This window comes from Eumetopias jubatus, unplaced genomic scaffold (assembly GCF_037043125.1).
Source record: "Eumetopias jubatus isolate StellerSeaLion01/CBP00866 unplaced genomic scaffold, mEumJub1_p1.0 scaffold_9, whole genome shotgun sequence".
Taxonomy (NCBI): Eukaryota; Metazoa; Chordata; class Mammalia; order Carnivora; family Otariidae; genus Eumetopias; species Eumetopias jubatus.
The window spans coordinates 68,801,768-68,819,830 of record NW_028274815.1 but is presented as its reverse complement, the minus strand read 5'-3'; the positions used below and the strand labels follow the sequence as shown (position 1 = coordinate 68,819,830).

Genomic DNA, 18,063 nt, shown 5'->3' with positions numbered 1-18,063 from the left:
AGATGTTTGGTCTTACATGTAAATTCAAATGTATAGTATATCTATAATAATAATCAAAGCAAAAGTGTATCTGCAACTTCTAACAGCAATAAACATGTTAGCTTGCAAATACTGTATTCTTCAATGAAATAAGAAAGCAGATCAAGGATAAAATGTTGGATAATCTTATCAACCAGATCACCTTTCAGGACAGTTTTTCAGGGTAGTGTTCTACACATGTAACTGAACTGTTTGTTATTATTCTAAAGCCTGTACTTTATTTGCAGAGTCTGCGCATCCAAATGTAACAAATAATTATTCATCAGGATTGGTAGGAATACCAAGTATTATTTCACAACTGCGACTATGTGTTTCTTCTTTGACACAATTGATACAGATCCAGGCTCGCTATGTTTGACACGATTCACCTCCTTTTGTCGGCGAGCTTCCTTCATGATGCGCTGTTCCTGGATCTGGCTGTAGATAGATTTTGGTAGATGCTGGTGACGAGCAATGCGTTTTATATGAGGATGATGTTGAAATTTCTCCTTCAACTTCTGGTTGTAATCTTTGGCTGCTTTTTCTCATGATGTAAGCCCACCCAATTTTTCAGAAGCATTAGCTTTCCATAGACAAATGTTCATTTCGTCAGATCCACACATAATATATTTGCTGTCAGAAGTCCATTTTACACAGATAATATGTTGCATTCTCTTTGTGTGATAGACTTCCCTGCTTCTACTTTGTCCACAGGAAAGATATGAATAGATTTATCAAAACTAGCAGACACAAACTCTTTCCCAGTGGGAGAATAATCTACATTAAGCACCGCAGATACATGATCCATATGTACCATTACAGGAGTGTCCAGTGCATGCATATCAAAAGTATACAAGTTGTAATCTTCATTTGCTGCAGTAAAAATGAAAGTTTCCATAGGGTTCCAACAAATTGTATTTGTTCTCATATCTAAGATGACCTTTTTCAGGGGAGTAGCTTGCCTCATATCATATAGTACTATATTCCTGTCAGAAGCACAACTTCCCAAGAGAAATGTCTCAATTGGGTTAAATTTAACACTACTTATACTGTCGAATCCCCAGGTCATTGAACATACAGGACTTGTCCTTTGTTCATCCCAAATGTCCACTTGCTGTCCACATGTGGCAAAAACAGCTTATTTCCAGTAATGATCAATTCCCATATACACTGTCTGTCCTAATATTGTATGCAGTGGTTCCTCCTCTTCTCCATAGCCTGGTCCATCCATTTTCCACTGCTTCACAGGTTTGTCATCACCAACAGTAAAAAAAGAAGTCCCACAAAAACAAGTACATATTCCTCGTACAAAACCTTCATGTGCTTGTATTGTATGGATACATTTTTGTTTAGTCAAGTTCCAAATTCTAACCTCTCCATCACATGCCCCAGATAGGACAGTAGCCAGGCTCTTTGGATGCTTTGCCAAGCAATTGACTCCATCTTGGTGACCATCCAGAGAAGCAAGGAATGGTTTTGCAAATACCCGTTCCAGTTTGGTAGCATTTGAAGCTCTTATGTATTCTCGTGGGACCTCAAAATGATGTAAGGTAGGATCATAGGTTCTTGGAACTCTTTGTAAGTCCAGCTTGGTTTCACCGACATAGTTGTCTGGGTTCCGGCTCACCATCTTCACCTTCATTTTGGTGGCTAGTTGTCCCAGACCCCCCAAGCCTTTCCTCAGAGTTTGGGTTACCCCCGCCTCCTTGATAATAGTCATTTTAACAGCTGTGAGGTAATACTTCATTTGGTTTGATTTGCTGTTTCCTGAAGATTAGTGATGTTGAGCATCTTTTCGTTTACCTGTGGGTCATTTTTATGACTTCTTTGAAAAAAAATCTATTCAGGTCCTCTGCTCATTTTCCAATTAGATTGTTTTTTGATATTGAATTGTATGAGTTATTTTATATTTTGGATATTTTCCCCTTGTCTGATGTATGATTTACAGATATTTTCTCCCATTCCATAGGTTGCCTTTTCATTTTGTTGTTTTCTTCTTTCTGCTAACCCTGGAGATGGTTTTTTCTTCTTTCTCTATCTCCTTGAGGTATAAAGTTAGGTTGTTTATTTGAGACCTTTTTTTTTTCTTCTTAATGACATTTATCACTATCAACTTTTCTCTTCCAGCTGCTTTTGCTGTATTCTGTAAGCTTGGTATGTTGTGTTTCCATTTTCATTTGCTTCAAGATGTTTTTTATTTCCCTTTTGAATTTTTCTTTGGACACATTGGTTATTCAGGAGCGTGTTGTTTAACTTTCATATATTTTTGAAATTTTCAGGCTTCCTCCTATTATTGATTTCTAGTTTCATACCATTATGGTCAGAAAAGATACTTGGTATGAATTCACTCATCTAAAATTTGATAAGGCTTGTTTATGACTTAAAATATGATATATTCTGAAGAATGCTCTGTGTGTACCTGAAAAGAATGTGTGTTCTGTTGCTGTTCAAAAGCATGCTCTGTGTATGTCTATTGGAACCATTTGGTCCAAAGTATAGTTTAAGTGCAATGTTATTGATGATTTCCTCATTTAATCTATCCATTATAGAAAGTGGAATGTTGAAGTCCCTGCTAGTATTATATTGTCTATTTCTTCCTTCAGATCACTTAATATTTGCTTGTATATTTTGGTGCTCCAGTATTGGGTATGTATGTATGTATGTATGTGTGTATATATATATATATATGTATATATATATATATATATTTATAATTGTATTGACATAAAGCCCACCCAAATATTTCATTATTTGTTTCAGTTATGGTATTTTAAATACAATGATTTTTGTAATGTAAAATGCCCTTTTAAAATATGGAGCTTAAGAAACCTTGACCTATAATTTAACCTCTTTGATATTATTTGAGTGCATCTTCTCCTCTCAATCATAAATGTCACTGCCTTTGTTCAAACTCTAGTAATATCCTTCCTGAATTATTGAAAATGACCATAATATAAAAGTTTCAGCCTTTTTGTTTGTTTGTTTAGATACAATTCAAATCCAGCTATACAGCTTCTTTGTTTAAATTTTTATTTCCCTTCTCACTGGATTTGGGATAAAATAGAAATTCCTTAGCAGAGCAGAAAGATTTTGGGATCTAACTTCGTTGTCTCTCCACTTTTTGTGTGTTAGCCTTCTCCCAGTCTACGCTTCCACATAACAGACTATCTTCAGTATCTCAAAGATACCATGCATTTTCATGTTATGTATGACTTAAACTTGAAAAAGTTCTGACATTTCCCCTCCCCCCACACACTTTTTTTCTTTATCTAGGTAATTGTGTTTTGTTTTTCTTTTTTCCCAAAACTTGTTTAGCCATAGCACTTACAATCCAAACTGCGGAGTTTGACATTAACAATTAAGTAAGGACAAAAGCATAAACCAGGACTTTCCCAAGAAAACCAGGTATATGGTGGCATTATTTCTATAAAGACTTACACCTTCTTTATGTTTACCCCTCATATAGTATCTTTTCCTTTGCCTTGTTTTGTGTAATTTGTTGTTCATATCCTCTAACAAGCGTCAGTCTCAACCAGAGTAAAATCTTACATGTGCACTGCTTAATCCAGATATTAACACATAATTAGTATTTGTCACGTTTTTAATATTAGATGGCTCTGGAAAATTCTTGGCATATGCTACCTTTATGTGAACTTCAAGCTTATTTTCTTATTCTTTGATTGATGCTACTTCTGTTCTACTTACCTGTTTATATCTTAGTTTATTAATCTTAAACTCTGTCACAGATGAATTTACAACACAGAAAGCCTACCAGGTTCTGTAGAGATATTTTTAAGAAACATAATATCTTCAGTTTGAAGTAAAAATATCTAAAATGGAAAATATTTTCCAAAATCCTGTGATAGAACCATTTTTAATTTATCTCAAAGAAATTTGGAACTGCCCTTGCTGGTATGAAATGTAAAATCCTTGGCTATGACCAGGGCATTTCACTATATTTGAGCATACATTAGGGTTTCAAATTCTCTAGTGATCAAAATGAAGAATAAGCAAAGACTGAAAGCAAAGCCTCTTTAATGAGGGAGATTTGAACTTAAATGTGTAGTTCTATTAAGATCTGTGTGCCTAGGAAAGATTAAGAAGGGTGCTTACCACTAAAAAGAGAAAATGTATATTCCCTGTCATTCAAGAAAATACCTTCACTAGACAATTAAGAAATGAATGATAGTGCCTGCCTTGTTCTCAATCAGTAAATTGCATTTTGGGTGTGAAAAGCACCTAATTGAACTAAATGTCCTATTTTAACCTCTTTTCTAACCAGATTTAGTAGAAATGCTCTAATAAGTTCAACTCCACTTGTCAACCTCACAGATTTCTGAGCACGTTTGTTCTTATTTTATAGAGTTGCATTGTTCTGAATTTGATGTCATTTGCTAACAGTACAAAAAAGACACACAGACTTGGAGGACATTTAGCAATCCATCAATTCCTTATAAATCATAGGAATAAAGCAGATAGAGCACAGTTATGAATGAATTCCAAACTTGGTAAAATTCCAAAAGCCTTATCTCCAAGTGAAGCAGTTAATATGTGAGGAATGGATTTGATCTCAGTTATGATTTACCTGGAAAATAACCTAGCCGTTTTAAAAGTTACATTATCACTTACCTGAATTTTTGTGCAGTCAGCAGTTATATGTGAGGTGGAGATGGTCAATTTTATTTTTTATTTATTTATTTATTTATTTATTTATTTATTTAATTTTTTTAGTTTTTTCTGGAGATGGTCAATTTTATACATATGAACTAAGACTTTACAGGGAGATAACATAGGCTGGAGCAACCTTTGTTGGTAGAGTAAGATTTCTCTAATTTGAAAAGAAATAATATATCAAGTCAAATAATGCGGATTTATTCATCTACAGGGAATATAATTTATGCTTAAGATCTAAGAAATATTTTCTCTAATATTCTGAAATTAAATAATACAAATCCTTATTTCATGATTGTTATATTTATAATGGCAGTAACCATTCAAATAAAGTATTAATTTCTAAGCCATTAAATCTCAAAGCCTATAAAAAGAAAGATAATTAGAAGAATAAATTTATTGTTTTCTTCCCATATTTCCTTTCATGACAATCATAATTCTTTCAAATTGGGCAATTCCAGGATATATGGAGTGGAGAGGTGAAAGAACTATCAGGCAGGAAACCTACCTATTTTGTGACTTCCATTTTCCAGCTTAAATCTTTGAACTTTAGCTTTCTCATATGTAATATGGGCTGCATGGCTCTAACATTTATTCTAGCTCAGGCATTCTGTGATTACAGGGCATTCTTGTTGCAATTTGCTTGGGCTATATTCCACTAATTCCAGAGTTTCTACGCCACCAACACATTATATTTTCCTGACGCTTTCTTCTCACAGGTTAATGTCTTTTTAGAATATAGGCTTAAAGATTCTTAGATCTCATTTTTATTTTTAATAGAGCTGATATAAGAAGTCCAGGGATGCTTAGAAGAAGTTACACTGAAAGAAATAGTTTCAATATATACAATCTCCTGAAACATACTGATAACTTAGTCTTGATACCACTTTGAGCACAAGCAGTCGAATTGTTTCCATGGAGTGGTTCATTACAACAGCAAATCAAAATGGCAAAATGGCAATAATCAAAATACAAGGATTTCTTTTGATCATCCAGATAAGATTTTGTGCAATATTATCATTAATAAATACTTACAGCACACTAGTTGTATTATGAAACCTAACATCTATAACCTTGGTATATGGGAGTATATATTAGAGCAGTGGTTAATAGATACAGAGTCCTTTCATCCCAAACGGGTCAGAATAATGTTCTTCACTCAGGAATTATCTCCTCAATTTCCATAACACCTTTGCAGGTTGGGAGAAAAATTTTTAATAAAATTGTGAAGAAAACTGTGTATATTCATGCATGGGAAAATAAATCCAGAGAATTAAATGATTTCCCAAAGATCTTATAGAAACTAAAAATGAATAACTGATATATATTGAGGGTTTTCTGTTTGTCAGAACCTCATTTAAGCCATTCACACACAGTATTTCACTTGCTACTGAAGACAGCCCTCATGTCAGATACTATTGTGTACATTATAAAAATGAGAAAATTGAGTCACAGACCATTTGTATAACTTGTGTAACTTAGATTGCACTGCAGGCAAGACTTCATCTTAGTGTTGTTTTAGTTTACCAAGTATTCTGCCATCCTAATGATAAGAAGTATTATCGTTTATCACTTTATATAACATTCTACTACAATATGATGTTTAATTTCTTAACTTCATATAATGTTTTCCTTATTCTTCCATCTATATTACTTCTCCTAATTTCCACATATCTTCCACCAACACTGGAGGCCTATATATTTATATCTTAACATGTTTCTGACTTGTAAGAATAGCAATTTTTCTTACAAGACCTAACACCCTAGATTTCTATGTAGCAGAAGGATTCCAAAATTTAAGTATTATAATCAGAGAGAACAAACAAAGCAATGACCAGGACTAGAAATTAAATATTAGCTGAACAGGGTGCCTGGGTGGCTCAGTCAGTTAAGTGTCTGCCTTTGGCTCAGGTCATGATCCCAGGGTCCTGGGATCAAGTCCCTCATCAGGCTGCCTTCTTGGCAGGGAGTCTGCTTCTCTCTCTGCCTCTCACCCTGCTCATGCTCTCTCTTTCACCCTCTTTCTCCCTCTCTTTCTCAAACAAATAAAATCTTTAAAAAAGAATATTAGCTAAACAACAGGTATCTAAACCTGAATAAAGGAGATAATGATGCTCTTTCCTGATGATCTTTCTCCAAATTCACCTCCTACCTCAAATATTTTTTCACATTACTATATGTTAATGTATATAACTTTATAATTATAAATCAAGATAAAAGGAGGCCAAGGAGAGAATGATGTGCAATTCTCTTTGTTTGTCAAATGGCCGTCTGTATTCTTACTAAGACAACAAATATTTATGTAAGACTGACATCCACAGCACAGGTCATACTATAGCTATCACTGAACTACCACTAAGCAGGAGTTTGATTAGAGAATAAATTATTCATGCTAAGGATCACTTTAATTCTTAGGTGGAGTGATAGATGTGTGTACACATTTTATTAATAGAATGTAAGATTACATATATGTTACATATATACCCTTGCATATATCAGATACTATATTTAGAAAAATATATTTATAAAAATGAATAATCCATGGGGCGCCTGGGTGGCTCAGTTGGTTAAGCGACTGCCTTCAGCTCAGGTCATGATCCTGGAGTCCCGGGATCGAGTCCCGCATCGGGCTCCCTGCTCAGCGAGGAGTCTGCTTCTCCCTCTGACCCTCTTCCCTCTCGTACTCTCTCTGTGTCTCATTCTTTCTCTCAAATAAATAAATAAAATCTTAAAAAAAAATGAATAATCCATTAAAGGCTGAGGCCAGACTATCATTTTATAAGTCACAATGGAGAAACCAAAACTGTCAAGTATCTGTAGATCCTTTAGATTGAAACCTAAGCATTTCTTACTAAGATACTCAGAAGAGTCAGAATGATTTGAATAAAGGGATTTCTTCTTTTTCCCTAACTTCCACTCATGAGTTGGCAACAATCCAATCCATGATGATCTCTCTTCACATCAGCTCTCTGTGACTAGAACGGGGAGGAACACTTGAAATACTGCTTGTCTTGAAAGAGCTCTCTTCTATGGAAAGAGACTACATGATTTTCCTCCATTTAAGACACTAAGCTCTACTTTCTCACCCTGTTGTCCTGGTCACAATCCATTAAACTCAAATCTGCAACTGACACAAAGATATTTACAGACCTGATATAAGGAAGTTCAGCAGGCTATGAGTTTTGTGTAAAGACTGTGCTCAGAACATTTCATGTTAAATAGTGACTCAAGTAGATCTTTACTCATGAAGAAATTTAAAATAAACAGTTTATGGGTAGTGGAAACAGAGAGAGGGTACCTATAGAAATGTCAGGGATCATATCAGAAAAATAAGTCAACAGCGAAGACTATATATACAGACAGGTACAAACAAAGAGAGGATAGGCCGTGAGTGGTCTATCATTGGAAAAGAGAAGTGGAAGCCCACTTTGTAGTGAACACTAAGAATATTGACTTGAGAGCTGCCGTAAAATCTTTAAAAATAAAATAAAATAAAAAATAAAATAAAATAACCCTTGATAGGGGTTCATGGATGGCTCAGTCAGTTAAGTGTCTGACTTCGGCTCAGGTCATGATCACAGGGTCCTGGGATTTAGGCCCAAGGCCCCCGTGAGGCCCCCATTGTTGGGCTTTCTGCTCAGTAGGGAGTCTGCTTTCCCTCTCCCTCCAACTCTCCCCCTCTACCCCTATGCCCCCCACTTGTGTGCATGCGCCCTCTCTCTCTCTCTCTCTCTATCTCTCTCTCTCAAATAAATAAATAAAATCTTAAAAAAATAAAATAAAATGACCCTTGATAAATTTCATATCATTAGATTTGGTTTATTTTTCTGCCTGACACGTTCATTTTGGATGCTAATATCCATTTGCTCCTTAATCAGGTGTGGGACATAGCTTTGTTTTGTTATTTTTTTATATTTTTATGTAATTCCTCCTGTATCTTATAGCTGTAACTAGATTATAAACTTCTTCCACTATGGCTCCTCATACAGTATTGTGTATCTGGCATATTTTTAAGATGCACTTACCAGTTAATAACATTGAATATATGACTTGCTTTTCTAAATTTTAAATACAGCTTGATATTTTAGGTAAAACTCAGGTGAAGTTTTATTTTATCATCTATTTATCATTTTACCAAAAGAAAGCCCAACCATGGTGCATTTGGATATGAGTTTGCACGTTAATAATAACATGCAATAATTTGTCAGATTGGTTAAAATGCATATCCAATTGGAAGATGGCCAGTTTTCATGTAGTCTCTAATTGATGTTGAGCCTTATCATAAACCAATTTCCTGATTAGACAAAATGACAGGTTTCTGACCAAAACTATATCTACAGTGCCACAAGATAACTTTGTTCAACTTTACCTCTTACCTCATTACTCCTGCCATCTGATCAGCATTAAGATGTCAATAATGCCAGAACTAATTGTTTCCATTTCCAAGGCTTCATGGACCCCACCTTCATCCTATGTTCAATTACTATTTGTCTGATCACTAAAAATATATAATTTGACATTCAAATTATTTCAAATCCATGGTAATGGAGAGAATATAGACTTGGCATAGCATATCTTTTTCTGATTTAAATAAAACTAAATTACTATTTAAATAGTTTTTAATATTTACAAACATGATTATTACATTCTATTGAAAACATTTTTATGATTTTTTAAAATTTATTTATTTGACAGAGAGACACAGCGAGAGAGGGAACACAAGCGGGAGGAGTGGGAGAGGGAGAAACAGGCTTCCTGCTGAGCAGGGAGCCTGATGCGTGGCTTGATCTCAGGGCCCTGGGATCATGACCTGAGCCAAAGGCAGATGCTTAATGACTGAGCCACCCAGGCACCCCTATTAAAAACATTATTGTTAAATTATTCAGTCATGTCTTCCATAATAACCTGTACTGACAGATAAACTACACTCAACTGCATTAAGGTCTTGGTCAGTCTAAACCTAGAATTCCCTGTAATTTCATCTTTGTCCCTCAGAGACAGTCCTGGGAACTCACAGAAATAGAGCGTTGAAGTATAGGATGGAAAGATTGTTAATACGATGTAATTTTATATAAAAGGATCTGGTTTACAGAGGTACATAACACTAAGTATGCCATTCTATTTAACATAAGACCTTGTCAAAATGCTATCATTTCTTCAGTTATAATATTTTAAAGGAAAAATACAAGTAAATCCTATATACTTATCAGGTTGTTTGTTGTTGTTACTGTTTGTATAAAATAAACTACTCTTAAGAAATTTTTATAATCAGGAATTTGCAACACTAAAGCCAGAAACACTATTTCACTGTATTAACAAAAACTTCAAAGGTATGGCCACCATCTTACTTCTGCCTTTCACATTTCATGGAGTGCTTCTAACTGGATATGTAAGTCTGGAAAGTGGATGTTCTGCTTCCAGACTCTACCCAGAAGAAAGATATCCAAATGTTTGCTAACTTCCAATCCACTAAAACCATCATATTTTCTTGAAAAGCCCTTAGTATAGGGTATAGTATATAGAAGGAAACCAATAATAACTTTTATCATTACAATGTAATAAAATGTAAAATGCCTAAAAAAATGAAGGGACAGAATTATACAGAAATGGAAATATTTTTACAATATGTGATGAACTGAGAAAAATTTGGAAAATACCATTGGTGAAACAAAACTTAATTTGAAAAAAAATGATACATGTATATGTTGTAGAAGTGTCAGACATTCAAACACTAAATTAACACTGATTATCTCTGGTAAATGAGGAGTGATAATAGATATCTTTAGTATTAGCTCATACATTACAAAAATACAAAATCCAACACAATATGTTAAATAAATATATACTTTTGTAGAGCCATCTTGAACAATTTGGTACACTATCCCCTGTGATACTACAGAATAAGAATCAGTTTGATTCTTTTCTTCTTCTTCCTTTTTTTTATTTCTTGGTGAGAATTTTTTAAATTAAGAAGGATTTAAGATGAAAACAGGAATGAAAAACTAAAAACAATTAGATACTGGACATCCCAGAAGACTGCTTTTAAAGTTCTTCCCCAAGATAATTTAGGCTTCGATTTAGAATCACAAATTTGATAGTGGTGATTTTTGACAATTGCTAAATTTAGAGTCCTACTTATATAGATCAAATTTATTCAAAAAAGGAAACTTATTATAATTTTGTCAATCTTCTCTGTAACTCAGATTGCTTTGTATACACAATTTATGCAATTTAGTATCTTGATGGTAGTTGTTGCAACAGCTTAGAGAGAAGTATGTTGATCAGGGAAAGATGTAATACAACCATTTTTCACCCATGCTAATTTTACTTTTTTCCCTTATACTTAATTTCCTCAGCTATCCAAAGAACAGAGGCTATGAAACTGTCATGTGTTCTTACATACATTGAACTTAAAAAATAATGTAAATTTGATAAATGGAATCCATATTTGGCTACCCTCAATATGACATGCTCATTGTATGATTCATTTAAAATGCTGCAATACTATTCACATTAGAGACATTTGCATTCATTTTGAAGTTATAATGGCTAATTTATTAGGTAATGCCATCCAGATATTTTAGAAAAACCTTTGTTAACTATGTTTTCATAAGACTTCCACTTTTATTTTTCCTTCTCAAAAGTTGACTTTTACTTGCCTTATTTTACAGTCTGGCTAAGCTTAAGTATGCCATTAAAATGTGATATATGGAACCTACATTACTAATGATAATGATGGTATCTTTCCTCATAGCTGTACTTGACTTTTTGTTGTTGTTTACCCACAATTTTAGTTCTTCTTACCCTTTATCATTGTTGGTATTACATGTTCTGAGTATCAAATAATGGGAAATTAAAAGTGAGGAAAAAGGAGGGGGGGAGCAGCCAGAGTCACTGGAGCCCTAAAAATTTCACTGAAAAGTAACAGACTCTTGAATTTTTGTGGGTTTTAATTTCTATCCTTTTGCCCCCAATTGTCCTCCCAATATGTCTTGAGTAATTGCAAATTCCTACTCAATAGGTCCAATCAGTGTAATATATTCGATGATATAGATTGGCATTATGTCCTGTTGAGGGGAAAGGCAAAGTCCCTGCTATCCAGATGTGACATAGGACTGAAAAGAGGATATTTTTCAAGATAGACTATGAACATATATTGCAGGCCTGGTCACTTGAAAGCAAATTGCTCCTGATAGTCTTTACTATCAATTATATGAGAAAATGAAAACATCTCCTAGATCAATGGCTGTATACCATTTACTAGGGGATTTCTTGATTTTTATTCAATAAAAAAGTTGTAATTCAAACAGTTGTAATTGGAGTCTGTAAATGAATTTTATGATAATCCATTGTCATTCTCCTAGATCCATTTATCTTTTGCCATGGTCAAAATATGAGTTGAAAGGGATGTGATAGGAATCACCACCCCTGCATATTCCAAGTGATTGATGGTGGCAGTAATCTGCAATTCTCTTAGTATGCAAGATTGTTTTTGGTCTACTATTTTCATAGGTAGAGGCAGTACTACTGGTTTCCATTTATCCTCTCCTAACATAGTAGTCCTCACTTCATGGGTCAGGGAAGTAATGTGAGGATTCTGCTAGTTGTTGGGTATGTCTATTTAAATTGTGCATTTTGGAGTTGGGGAAATAACCATAGGGTGATTTTACAGAATTGTGTGCTCACTGTGAGATATACCTCAGCTGAAACTCCACTGATCATCTGACCTCAAAACCTCCTACTCAAACTAGTGGACTACAGTGAAGTTTTGGGTCCCCATATATTTGAGTCCATTGAAAGACAATGTTTAGTTACCTTCTAAAATTATTTTTATTTTCCACAATCATATTGAGTAAGATTAGCAGTATACATATTTGGCAGTGTAGCTCTTCTTTTCTGAAGATGACTCAGCTTCATCCAAAAAAGTCAAGATCTGTTAACTGACTAAATTCTTGGACTTTGTAGATGGTCACCAACTCTATTTTAGTGGTTCAAGTCAGATTTCTATTCTCCAGACCTAGGGCTTTTCTTCTTATACAGATCGAATAAGACAACAATAAGATTTCCATCTATTTTAGTTGTAGAGACACTATGATCAACTAACCAATGGTAAAAATATCTTTTTAAATGATCTTTTGGCCCCACTCTCCATTATAGTAAATACTCCATTAGAGAAACCACACCCACTTTTTTTTTTTTCAATTAAGTGCTACCATTTGAGCCTTAATGGCTCAAGATTCCCATCATTTCCCTTGAGTTTATAGATCCCAGGTTGATAGCATTAATCTCCACTGTGATTCTGACCTATATAGAGAATAGGTCAAGAAAGTAAAAAGAAAAAAGAAAAGGAAGAAAACAAGCAAACAAGAAAGAAAGCAAGAAAGCTCTTGAAAAACTATGGAGTTCTGGGGTGCCTGAGTGGCTCAGTAGGGTAAGCATCTGACTCCAGCTCAGGTCATGATCACAGGGCCTTGAGATCAAGCCCCTTGTTGTGCTCTGTGCTCAGTGGGGAGTCTGCTTCTCCCTCTCCCTCCCCGCCCTGCTCTCTCTCTCAAATAAATAAAATCTTTAAAAAATATATAGAATTCCGCTTGAAATTTATTTGTCAAAGTTGTGGTTAAAAGAGTCTTCTTGATGGGGTGCCTGGGTGGCTCAGTCGTTAAGCGTCTGTCTTCAGCTCAGGTCATGATCCCAGGGTCCTGGGATCGAGCCCCGCATCTGGCTCCCTGCTCCACGGGAAGCCTACTTCTCCCTTTCCCACTCCCCCTGCTTGTGTTCCTTCTCTTCGCTGTCTCTCTGTCAAATAAATAAATAAAGTCTTTAAAAAAAAGAGTCTTCCTGAACCTACTGGAGTGTGTAAACATGTCTTACATGCTAAATCCACTCTATCATTTCAATCTCCAACACACCATGGAAATTCTGACACTTAAGATATATTTAGTATAAGTCACTATTGAATGCATGTTCCAATTAACCAGGAAGAAAACTATTAGGACCATCCTTAACCATGATCTGAAACATTGAATCTTGAATCTCTGCTTAGTGAACTCACATCAATAAGTTTGGTGTGATCCCATTCGAAATTCTTTTCCACATGGTCTCTTGATTGTTAAGATCTATTTCTACAATATTTTTTGGTTTCTGTCAATATAAATGGACAAAATAAAGTAATTATTTTAGTGTACATTACCTCTCCTCATGGGCAACACTTTGTGCACTACCCTGGGACATGAGTCTGGTTATAAGTCTAGAAGCAAGATTGTGGAGTAGGTCCTAAGGTGGATCAGACAGTACCATGCAAGACAGCTATTTCAGGGGAGCCCATTATAAGTTCTTCATGGAGGAAAAGATAACCTCTTAGGCAGGAGTAGAACTGTTTCATTTGGCAAAGATGGCTGGGTGGGAAAATAGAAATTCAGAGCCTCCAGCTTCATAAGAATCTGCTATATTCACAGGATCTAGGTAACTCCCAGAGAGTAAGTTATGCCCCCTTGGAAGCTGTATTAACAATTTCAGGCATCATAAATTTTATTTTCCGGAGAGTTATTAACAAGAAAAATACTGTTTTATTGACTTGGCAAGTTACTCATCAAAACTGCCTGAATTCAATCAAACTATTAGGTATTTCCCAAAAGTACTTGGACTCTGGATTTATATACTTATATAGTGGGTAAAATTAGTGAAAATTATTTTTTTTTGCTGTTACCGAGTCTATAACAAATGAAACTATCACTATATTTACTATAAGATGTCAGAACTAAGTCTTAAAGGAATAATAATTTAGTCAACAGTTTTTAAGGATAAAATGGATAATATAGAATAATAGACAAATTTCAAATTTTAAATATGCTTATCTTGAAAATATTGGAATAGGAAGTTTTAATTACATTGAAATTATGAGATGGTCCTCACCCATTTAATAGCTCCCTATCCCCCATGGATACACATGCTTCCTACCCTAAATAATTTCCCAAGAAGCCAATGTTTGTGTCTATCTATGGCAAAATTCTAGCCTATCACGGTCATCTCAGAAGTACAGAGGGGAAAACAATCAATAGAAAAGCCTCATAATAAATTCAAGAAAATATAATGCAAAATAACATTGAATTGCACATACTAAAATTTCCAATTTATATACTTAAACAAGTTCTATGATTTCATCTTTGTTGTCACTTCATGAAAAATGCTTTCTTCTTAATGTGACATCGAATTAGCCTCAATCACATAATCAAGACATTATCATGTCTTGCCGATGGTAGTTAAGGCACCATAAGGCTGTTCAGCAGCAGAGATTCAAGGTCATGGACCATAGCAATATCCCAGCAAATTTCATAATTCTCTTAAGTATCAGGGAGATTTCTTTTATAGTAAATCTTTCAGAACTTAAAAATTTATATTTCAGTTACTCTAAAAAGGTATATAATAGTATTCTTAGAGTTAATAAGCTTAGCCAAGAGACTTATTAAATAAACACTTTGAAAGTCTTTACTCCTTTTCCAAAGGAGCATATGAAAAAAGCTCTGTTGTTAAAGTTACACTTTAGACATTGTTCGTGAAGGAAGTTTTTTAAGAAACAAATGGCTGAGTAACTGTCCCTTAGCACTTCAATTGTGTTTTATTGTATTATATTTGATTGATTGATTGATTTAAAGATTTTATTGAGGGAGAGGGAGAGAGAGCTCAAGCGGGGGGAGGGACAGAGGGAGTAGAAGAGGGATAAGCAGACTCCTTGCTGAGTCGGGAGGCTGGCATGGGGCTCAATACCACAACACTGAGATCATGACCTGAGCCAAAATCAAGAGGCGGTTGCTTAATCAACTGAGCCACCCAGTGCCCTTTATTGTATTTTAAATCTTTCAATGTCAATTTTAATAAATAGGAAGAATTATCCCATTAAATAAGGTAAAATATTTTCAAGAGTGAATATAGTAAGGAAATGCATTTTTTTTTTTTTTAGAGTGAGGGAGAGAGGGATGGGGGAGGGGCAGAGAGAGTCCTAAACAGGCTGCATACCCGGCACCAAACACCGACCTGGATCTCACAACCATGAGATCATGACCTGAGCTGAAATCAAGAGTTGGATGCTTAACCAACTGAAACACCCAGGTGCCCCAGAAAATGCAATATTTAAGGCAATCTTGGGAGTCATTAGTAAGACATCAATTGTCTCTTTCTGAATTGGCAGAACGTGAGAATAGAGTCTTATTTCAAGAATTTAAAAATTAAATGGGCTGTTATTTGATTCAACCTCATCAATATTTTAGATGTAATGAACCATCTACTATTTCTCTTCTTTTTCTCTGTCCCACCAACTCTCTAGACCAGGGTTTGGCAAACTTTAGCCCACAGCCCAGCCACTTGCATTTCTAAGGAAAGTTTTATTGAAACATATTCACACCCATTTACTTATTTTCTATCTGCTTTAGTGCTGAAAGGGCAGAGTTAAGTGGTTCAACAGAGATCATATGATTTGTAAAGCCTAAAACATTTATTATCTGACCCTTTAAGAAAGTGTTGGATGATCTATGCTCTACATTCAAGATATACTGGGCTTTTATATTTGGACTATTGATCAATTACTAGAGTTTGTGACTACTGACTTCACGAGTCTTCCAAACCAAATGATCAACTGATAGTACATTCATTCAAAAACTATCTGGTCAGAGACATCTCAGCAATGCATCACAGCAAAGGATCCGTAGTCTCATCAATGAAATCATATGTGAGTTAAATGTGCTATATCTTTGACTTCATGAAAAATTTAAATATCTACACTAATTAGTTGCTAAGTTTTATTTATTGGTCACCTCATCACAAACTAAATAGTCTAGATTTTTCTTGAAAGTTTGAGAAGCTCAGGGCCCCTGGGTGGCTCAGATGGTTAAACATCTGCCTTCGGCTCACGTCATGATCCCAGGGTCCTGGGATCAAACCCCAGGTCTAGCTCTCCACTCAGTGGGGAGTCTGCTTGGGATTCTCTCTCTCTCCCTCTCTCCCTGCCTCTCCCATTGCTTGTGCTCTCTCTCTCAAATGAATAAATAAAATCTTTAAAAAAAGGAAGTTTAAGAAGCTTAATTATTTCCTATGTGGTCATATGCATGATTAATATTTATTGAGAAATCTCTTTTTATCCCATATAATTCAAAGCAACCAATGCACTGCCTTTAGATTTAGAAATTGGGTTTGCTTGATTTCTATTAATGAATATTTCTTATAATATTCACCGTGTCATTTTTCTTTCAAGGATCTTAGAATGTTTATATATTCATGTAGGTCTTTGTCATAATCTCACACTTTCTCTGTGTTGGTCAAGTTCTTCTGTTTTAACATATCATCAAGGATGCAGAAGTTTAAAGTTAAGATTAAGGTCAAATAATATGCAGTAGAGCTTAGGGCAGGACAAATTCAATTTTCCAAGATGGTAACATCTGTTTTGTCAATACAACTCTTATTCTTCCAAATGTGCATGTCAAGGTAAAATTTAGCATTTTAGAGAATAATTGAAATTGCCAAGAATATAGCATCATTTCTAAAATTTTACCAGCAGCTCATCATTTACTGTATGTTAAAATGTTTTGCAATCTTTATTTCCTGGAATTCAGTCACTGCTCATACACTAGTTTAAGGCAGATAGAATTTATGATATCACTTGCCTAAACACAAGTGGCAATTAATCACTAAACCAGCAGCCACTAACCTCCAGTCAGAAAATAAACTAAAAAAAGTAAAATAGGGACTGGGTGGCTGAGTTGGTTAAGCATCTTCCTTGGTCTTGGGTCATGATCCCAGGGTCCTGGAATAGAGCCCTCATCAGGTTCCTTGTTCAGCAGGGGGTCTGTTTCTCCCTCTCCCTCTGCCCCTCCTCCCTGCTTGTGTTCTCTCTTTCTCTCTCTCAAATACATACATACATACATACATACATACATACATCTTTTTTTAAAAAAAGTAAAATAATTCCAAGGTAGACTATTGAGTAACAGCATCAAAATAAATTTGCCTGATTCTAATTTTCTTAAGATGCGCATATCACTTACAGGTGGACATTTTCTTTCCCAGGACACAAACATGGAATAGTGCACGTATTGCATCCTTTTAAAGTTTGTTAAAATTCTAATTATGTTTAATAAAAGTATTTCATTGGATTAAGTCAAGATACAGCTTTTCTAATATGTCCTTACCAGGGTGTGGGATAGGAAAGTTGATATTTAGGATCCTGATTGTAAAAAATCAGCAGCAGCAATAATAGCATAATCTAAAAAGTTACTGTAAACTCTTTTCAATTTAGTGGAATTTTCAGTCAGACCAGGTCCTGTGAATATAAGTTCCATATGTTTACTACCTACTGTGCAAAATAAGTGGTTACTCTATAGAGTT

General features: G+C 34.9%; 1 pseudogene; it reads right to left on the bottom strand.

The window, feature by feature from the left end:
- Positions 1 to 326: 326 nt before the first annotated feature.
- On the bottom strand, positions 327 to 1,660 carry LOC114209822 (DDB1- and CUL4-associated factor 13 pseudogene; annotated as a pseudogene).
- Positions 1,661 to 18,063: the final 16,403 nt, after the last annotated feature.